The 8,360-nt window shown below is 61.8% G+C and overlaps 1 long non-coding RNA gene across 1 annotated transcript; it reads right to left on the bottom strand.

The window, feature by feature from the left end:
• Positions 1 to 2,902: 2,902 nt before the first annotated feature.
• On the bottom strand, positions 2,903 to 7,457 carry LOC112551843. The gene is made up of 2 exons (XR_003096153.1): positions 7,338 to 7,457; positions 2,903 to 6,810 (listed from the first exon to the last, which is right to left on the bottom strand). It is a non-coding gene; the product is annotated as an uncharacterized LOC112551843 (long non-coding RNA).
• Between the last annotated feature and the right edge of the window lie 903 nt (positions 7,458 to 8,360).

An 8,360-nucleotide genomic window follows, 5' to 3' on the forward strand; every position in this document is an offset into this window, starting at 1 on the left:
GCCACCGGCTCAGGGGGAGGAAAGAGCAAGCTACGTCCAGCTTGGGATGAAGGGAAGATGGTGCTGAGAGCTGTGCAAGAGGCTGGGGCTGGGCATCCCCTTCCCTCCACCTCCACTGTCCAGGGCTGTTTGTCCCTTGCCCTAACCTATTACCCTGAGGCACAAGAGCAGCCTGAGGGAGGGGGTTCCCCGTTCCCAGCACCTACCAGCACGCTCACTTCAGCCGCTGCTAAAGCGCAGCCTGTACCGACTGCGTGTTTGATAAATTCCACCTCCCTCCGCAGAGCAGCCCAGAGACCGCGCCGGTGCCAGAGCGCGTGCAACGCGCTGCAACGTGTCGGCACTTCGCACGAGGGCGCTCAGCAGCGTGACGGTTCCAGCCCCTCCAGCAGCTCCTTCTGGCCCCCACAAATCCTGTTCCCCCTCTTGCCTCCCAGCATGGAAGCGGCAGCTGCCTTAGCAGGAGGCAAAGGAGCCTTCTTGACAGTTTACAACCATTCCAGGGCCAGACACTAGTGACAGGCAAGAGATGGGAAACCATGGATGTGGGGAGCGGGGAGCCGGCCCCATCAGCTCCAGGGGGGAGTGAAGGAAGGATGCTTGCAGGGCCCGGACCCTGGGCTGGGAACTGTATCAGCCTCCCCTCCCAGACATGGGCAGGAGCTCCCAGGCCGGGACTGGCATCCCCAGCAGCTCCAGCAGCTCTGGGAGAGCCAGCACGAGGCCCCGTCTATGGCCTGCCCTTGAAAACCGGTGGCACTGAAGGACCCGTCCTGCAACGGGTCCAGGACTGACACACACCCTGAGGCGCCCTAAAGGCACCAGCATGAGGCCAGGCGGTGGAGCAGACCCCTGCTCTCACCTCACCTCACCTCACCGCAGCGCAGGCAGGCAGGCAGGCAGGCGAGGACCTTCTGGCAGCCATGCCACCCTTGCTGTTGAGAGCAGGAAGCTGCTGCAAGCAGCAACCCAGCTCCTAACCATGCTGCTACAGCTGGGAGCAGCCCTGCAGCTGGCTGGCTCCCGCGTGTCGGGTCGGGTCAGGTCGGGTGGGTGACGCGCAAGTCGGTTCCCTTGCCAGCGCATTCATCATGGTTACTTGCTGGCTGAGGTAAGCCTGTGTCATCACCTCTGAGACGGTCTCTCCCAGCCAAGCTGCATTATTCACACGCTCAAGGTCACACAGAAGCATCTCACTGCACTGAATCCAACGGGACACCAAGCGCCCAGCGCAATCTCAACTATGAACACAAGCAAGGGCGTCTTGGCTGATTCACCTTGCGCAGCACCGGCTGCTGCTCCGCCCCGAGACTCCCAGGGGCAGGGATCGGGGGGACACATTGCCTGGCCCAGGTGCACACACTGTCCTTACGCACTGTTCCTTTGTGCCAGTGCCCCTGCGGCTCCGGGCACTTCCAAGGCCCGAGGGAAAAGGCTGGTGCCTGCCCTGCCTATGGGACAGGCGGAGACGGAAGAAGGCAGAAGAAAGGGCATTCCCCTACCAGCCCAAGAACACAGCCGGACCTCTGACGATTTCCCCCAAGAGACAGCCCCGCCATGCATCTGCAGGGGAGGGAAGCCCCCGTCTTGGCAGGCTGCCTCCTGGCAGTTCAGTCCTTGCATCGCTGGCAGGAGCCGGGATATGCCGCGTGGGTGTATGAACGCATACACCTACACCCCATGCTCAGGCTCAGTTGACCAAGCTTTCTTCCCCGTAGCCACTGCTGCAGGTCCCCGGGGCAGAAACACGGATCAAGCAGGTGCACTGACCCTCAGGCCTGCAGTTGCAGCAGCTTCCCGTGCTCCTGGGGAAAGAGCACATCTGGGTTAGCACAGCCATCAGCCCGGGCCTTTCCCAGTAGGACCTGGCAAGATACCAGCTGCCGTGACCCACAGATGCAGCTCCACACGGACTGGGCACAATGAACCCAACAGGGAGCAAGTGCCCACATTCCCCACCACCAGCCCCGGAGCAGCAAGGGCAGAAGGAGAAACAGCTGCAGTCCTGGGCTGCTCGGGGCTACCGGGAGATCTTCCAGTGCACGCGAGATGGAGCCATGCTTCAAGACCAAGACAGATTCCCCTGGGAGTGACCGCCTCACTTTTGGGGAAGACCCCCACCAGGAATAACCTGTCCTGCCTTTCTTGGCAGGGGGTGTCACGTCACCGACCCCATGCCCCCCACCCCCCCAGCGCCTGGAGCCCAGGGCCGAGCCTCCCAGGATAAAGAGCAGAGCCATGTTCTCCCATCGCCACGCCGCCCTATCAATAATACAGGCCGTTTCCCCAGACGGGACTGGGAGATGACGCAGCCGTTCGCGCTCTTCATCCACCGCTGACAGGCCAGGAAGGCGCTTTAATAAGATCGGCTCTGACACAAAACAACAACAACAACATTAAGGGAAGAATAATGGCCGAAGCAACTGTCAAAAACCTCATGTTCCTGAGCAGCCAGACAGAAATCAAAGCTGTCAGGCGTAAGCAGCAGCACGAAGCGCAGCCAGGAGGAAAGGCTGGGGCTGTGGGCAAGGCCAGGTAGCACCGAGCATGGGAAGGAGGAGATTGCTCCCTCCAGCGTGGCAGCACCCATGCCCCAGCCGTGGCAGAGACTCTCACTACGTGCCGTGGAAGTTGGGGATGAAGCATCTCCCTGATGAGCGTGAAGCCTAGCCCGGAAACTGTCCTGCGCCCTGCGAGGGCTGAACTCACAGCCCCAGCTCCCACCTGACCCCCTGCCGGCAACTCGCCCAGGCCACGACGGCTTCATCTAGCCCTGCTCTGCAGCTCCCCTGCCGGGAGGAACTAGACCCAGCTCAGCCCATCTTGAGCCAGCTGCCAGAAGCCAGCGAGGAGTTAAACAGCTTGCGAGGCTGGCGAAAAACAAACAGGCCTTAATGAAACCTTTATTTTTAAAATATGTTTTTTAATTTAAATGCAAATAGGGAGCTGCGCTATCTGCAGGCCGCCCGGGCTGACATGCTGGGTAATTAGCAGGGATGTCTCAGGCAGCAGAGGCTGCTAATGGGCCGGCACTTCCAGCGCATTTGTTTTAAGTTAATTACAAGTTTGCCAAAATGGGGATCAGTCTTGCTCTGCGAACTGGGCCCAGGTCCACCACGCACAGGCCCAGGGAGGGGGAACACTTGTGTCTGCTCCTGGGACGCCCCGTGGCAAGTCACGAATCGCGGCCCACTGCTCAGGACCCCGCGCCACTCGGGGAGAGGTGGCAAGACCTCCCCAAATACTCCGGGCCACAGAGAAGAGTGCCAGGGAGACATATGTAATGTGGGATTGCACTGTAGAAACAAAGAGCAGAGCGGGCTGGCAGGGCCGTCATACCAGCACCATCCATCTGTTGCGGGCAAGTGAATATCCACCCTTTGGCGACGGTGCCTGGAGGAAATCCGCCCGTGCTGAGCTAGAGGCCTGACTCACTGAAGCGAGAACAACGGTGTTCACGGAGGCTGGAATTTGCACCAGCGCTCGTATTAGCACGGCCGCGCGGGTCACGCGCCACAGGAAGCGACAGAGCCTGCCCGAGCAGGATGCGGCTCACTACAGCCAGGCTCACCCTGCTCCCCGCCAGCCGGCACGCGGGAGGGAAGGCTGAGGGGACCCGGCTGGGAGCTGGTACGTGGCAGCGGTGCCCGTGCCGTATTGCCGCCTGCCCATGACCTTCACGTCGATTTGGGTCTCGTTCATCGCCTTGACAGCAGTGATGGATGAGGCCTTGAAATGCTCTTGAGCATCTCCAAGCAGAGATGCACTCCATCTCTGCTCCATCCTCAGCAGAGCCAGCTGCATCCCCCGACATGCAGGCTCTTCCCGAGGAGGCCACTGGCCCCCTTCTCTGCGGGTCTTGCCCCATCGGGGCTCACGAGTGCAGGAAGGGCCCCAGCGCTGCTGTGCTACAGCAGACGGCTGAGCTGCCCGGACAGACCCCAGGTGCCCTGGGATACACCGAGGGCATCGGGGTTCCAGGACTGCCCGAGTCCAGCCGGGCTCAGGCCCGGAAGCAGTTGCCATGCCCTGGCCAACGTAGAGAGAGCTCATGGCCTCTCGCACCTACACAGGGGCCGATGCACAGCCACCAAACAGCCCTTCCAAGTGGAGCCAGCACTCGGCGCCTGGAAACGAGGCCGCTGCAATGCCATGAGCGCTCGTGTTGCAGATGCCCCATGCTTTCAGCCTGGGCATCGCTCGCTACCCTGAGAGGGTCCATCTCCCCGACATGGGGCCTCCCAGGCAGATTAAAGACCCCCTCTTCCAGGCTGCCCGGGTGCAGACTGGATGTGGGACAACCTCCATCTCCCATGGCCCCACCCAGAGGTACCTGCTCTGCCCAGGGAGCGGGCCCTGCCCCGCCAAGACTGTTACATTGGTGCAGACCGGGCTGTGGGCAGCTTTCCTGCCTCTCACGTCCACGCTGCGGAGCGCTACCGGAGCCCAGGCCAAGCCACCCCCACAGTGCGGATGGCATTAGTCTGCTCTGCTCCTCCTTTGCAAGCAGGGCTTGTATAGATTAAGGAGTCAGTCAATGCTGGAAACGGGCCCTTGCTGACCGGGGGCAAGTTTGTTCTGGAAGGGGATTTAATTGGGAGTTTAGCACAAGCAGCTGAGGCAGCACAGCCCCAAGGGCTGGATCGCTGCACGGCCAGCTCCAGCAAGATGGCCACACAGGTCGCCAAGGCAACAGATGCAGGGGAGGCACAGGGACACGTGCAAGTGAACAAGCTACAGCACAGCCCCTTCCCCAAAGGGAGAGATGCTACAGCTGTGGCAGGGGAGAAGGGACCAGCAAGGGGTCTCTGCAGGGAAGTGGTGGGAACGGTCCTGCAGGCCTGGGGTAAGAGAAGAGGATGCTCTGGGAAAGGCCTCATCCCAAGCCATGCACCGAGCAGAGAGCTGGCATGGTCATCCCACCCCTGCGCTGGATCCTAGGCCCAGGGCTGATTGCCGAAGGGAGCACAGCTGCCGGGTGCCAGGCAGAACCACCCCGTTCCTCCAGTCAGGCCTCAAACCAGTCACTCCTGGACGGGGCGTGTCCATGTCTGGGCCAGGCAACAAGCAGTTGAGCAAACTCGCCCTCCTCCTGCTCCGCTGCATCCTTTGGTCTGCTCCACTGGCCTCGCTGGACGCCTCCACGATGACCTGGCACAGGCGAGCCCGGAGCTGTGGGGAGATCAGTGCAGGCTGTAGGCACTGGGGAAAAGCAGCAACACTTCACCTCCCCAGGCCAAGCTGCAGGAGCCCTGCAAGGTACAGGTGATCTGGGGCCGGTCCAGATGCAAGCTGCCCGCTCCGCTCAGCCTCCGTTAAGCGCAGGTAAGTTGTGCACTTCTTCGCCGGGCAGCGAAGCCACAGCTTGGTTTCAGCCCGCGTGGTGCAGAAACAGGTGCCCGCACTCACCTCATCTGCCCTGGGCAGTCCTCCCACACCTGGGCCTGGCCAGCAACCCCTCGGGGTTCTGCATTAACAACCCCTTCGGACAAAGCCCCCGTGCTTTGGTCTTGCCAGGAGAAAGCGCCATGCTTTGCTGCCCGCTCCGAGCTGCAGCAGCAAGGCACATGCTTCTAGTGCCTCTCGCCAGGATCTAGAGGCACTTGCGGTCCTCAGCGCTGGGCACGGAGCCGAGGAGCCCCCAGCCAAGAGAAAGGGCACCATCAGTGCTGGTGCCACTGGACCTCCAACAGCGTGCAGAGCAGAGGGCCTTGGGCAGCAAGCTGTCAGGCTCTGGCCCCACTGTTGGCACACCTGCGCGTGCCAGGACCCATCCAGGCAAGTCCGTCTCTCTGCCGAGGGCTTGGGTCTCTGAGTGCGAGCTGCTGGCTTCTGCGCGTCTCCTGGATGCAGCCATCTGAACTGGTATGTGCACAGGGACAAGGAACATGCCCAGCGCGGGCCAAGTGCTGCACAGATGTGTGTGGGAGGGAGCAGAGCGCCCCAGCCCATGCACGAGGACGCAGGCAGGGACCGTTGTGCCGGGTGCAGTGGACAGCAGCACCCTTCGCAGGGTCCCCACAAGCCCGGCTGCAGGGAGCAACCCAGCAGGGCCGGGCAGCTGGAGCCCTCCCTGTCCCCTGGAGCGCGGCGGTGTTTGCCGCTTACAGGGACAGCAGCCCTCTGCCTTGCGGCAGAGAGCAGCTGTCGGCCTGCGAGGCAAATGCCACGTGAAGTGTCACTGGCTGGATGGGGAGCAAAGCAGGGGAACACGAGATGAACAGCAGCTCTAAGAGTCTGGACCTGTGCCTGGTGCTCTGCTGCTGCTGCCCAAAGCAGGCCTTAATTACCAACATGACGTGGTCCAACACTGCCACCTTCTCCCTGATGTAAAGTCCCAGGTCCTGGGCCTGGCCAGGTTTCACCCAGGGGGCAAGCCAGCAGCCCCAGAGGGGCTGGGGGGGACCCCACGTGTCCTGTGGAGACCCCACTTGTCCCTCCCCGCATGGCTGCACTATACAGAGGAGGAGCACAGATGGCCCCACCAAACTACTGGAGACCAGATGGCTGCAGCCCAGCAGACAGGGCATGGGCCTGGGGCTCGGGCTCCTGCCTCGGGGCAGGCCCGTGTCCTCCCCTCAGGGGGCATCCAGAGCAAATCATTTGCCTCGCGCGAAAGCCAGCAGACCCCAGTGGCCACGAAGGCCCGCGGTGCTTGACCCGGCTGGCCCCTCTCGAACACGCTGCCCTGGACACGTGCGTCACTGACCCCCCCACCCCTGGCGCTGCTGGGCTGCGACAGCCGTGCTCAGGCACCGTGCGCTTTCCAGGGTGAAGTCATCTGGTTTCGTGCATGTTCCCAGCTCGCAGCTGCAGGGTAAATGCCATAAAAATTAAGCTCTGGCTCTGCTTGCTCCGCGTGCTCCTGTTGGCCCCAGAACGAGCTGTGGTTTCGCTTGAACGGGCTGGTGGCTCTCCCCCAGCTTCCCGCCCTGCAGGCTGACAACCCCAGCTTGGGGCCAAGGCCCTGCCAGGCATGAAAGCAGCAGCCTCTTCCCCAGGAGGCAGGGCTGGCCCCAGCCCTCCCCACCCCCCAGTGCTTCACTTTCCCTTGCCTGGAGCACATGTGCCAAAGGGCACGGGTGCTAGGACCAGCCCCAGAGCACAGGCAAAGCTGTCCCCCAGGGCCAGAGACACCGGCAGGACTGCTCTGCAGCCAGGAGCTGCTCCAGCCACCCCACATCTAGGGCTGAACCCCCTTTGCCAGGTGGGAGAGACCTGGGGCAAGTGCTGCCAACCCCAGGCCCTGCGACCTCTGCAGGAGCATCACGTCAGAGAGGGGCGATCTGGGTGGGTGTGGTATTGCCACCCCGAGTCCCCCCAGGTCCAGCTTTCACCTCTTCCAGACGTCACTGCATTTGGACACGGCCCATCGGGCGTCAGGCGCTTCCTCCCCGCCTCGCTGTGTGTGGCGGCGCTGGACAAAGATGGATCCCTCCCTCGCACGCCCTTTCCCATCGCAGGCCCCGGCAGCGCGGGTGCCACATCTGCAGCATCGAGGCACCATCTAGGGGTCATCCTGCGCAGAGCAGCCTCCCTCTGGCAGGGCCACGCTGCAGTCGTGGCCTGCAGAGCTTCCTTAAACAGGCAACAAACTTCCCCACGGGGAAAACGAGACCAACTCCAGTGCCAAGGATGACATCTCCACTTGTAACGAAGCATCCAACTGTCCGACACCATGAAGGATTAGGGCAGGGAGGAGCGGGGCTGACCGCAAACCCCCAAGTGAAGGCATGTTGCTAGCCAAACCCTAGGGTGGACGCTGTTGTTTCCAGGCTTTCCTCTCTTCGATGCCCCAGTTTTTAAACTCCCCAACACCAGGCTGCAGTGTTAATGTTTAAATATGCCTGGGTAACTGAGACGATTACCTGTTCGCGACCATCATGGGCGGAGCCGTCTGTAACGGGCAAACAAGCCCGACTTTGCAGGGGCCAGCAATGGTATGTCCCAGCCCCACAGCTCCCTAACTCTGCCTAGCCCCTTCTTGACCCCATGAGGTGACCGGCCTCCACCACGTCCCGTAGCCAGGAGCTCCGCGTGCCAGTCACGCTCTGATCCCACGGCAGCTTGTTTGAGAAAGCCTTTAGGGAAGGACGGACTTGGTGGAAATCTTTGGGAAAATCCCAGCATGCTGCATTGACTGGAGCCTCCAAATACATAAAAACCGGCTGGGAAAGGGCTGCATGGATCAGCTGTGGTCTCATGACTCATTACTGCTCCGGTCATTAGCTTGTTCACCGCTGGCCACGTTCGTCTGTGCTGGTTCTTCACATTTCCCCTAAGCGGCGTGGGAGTCCCCTCAGCAGCCTCTGCAGCAAGGGATGCAAAGAATTCACCAAACGGCTGTGCCCCAGCCTGGT

The sequence above is a fragment of the Alligator sinensis genome, unplaced genomic scaffold (genome assembly GCF_000455745.1).
Source record: "Alligator sinensis unplaced genomic scaffold, ASM45574v1 scaffold1218_1, whole genome shotgun sequence".
Taxonomy (NCBI): Eukaryota; Metazoa; Chordata; order Crocodylia; family Alligatoridae; genus Alligator; species Alligator sinensis.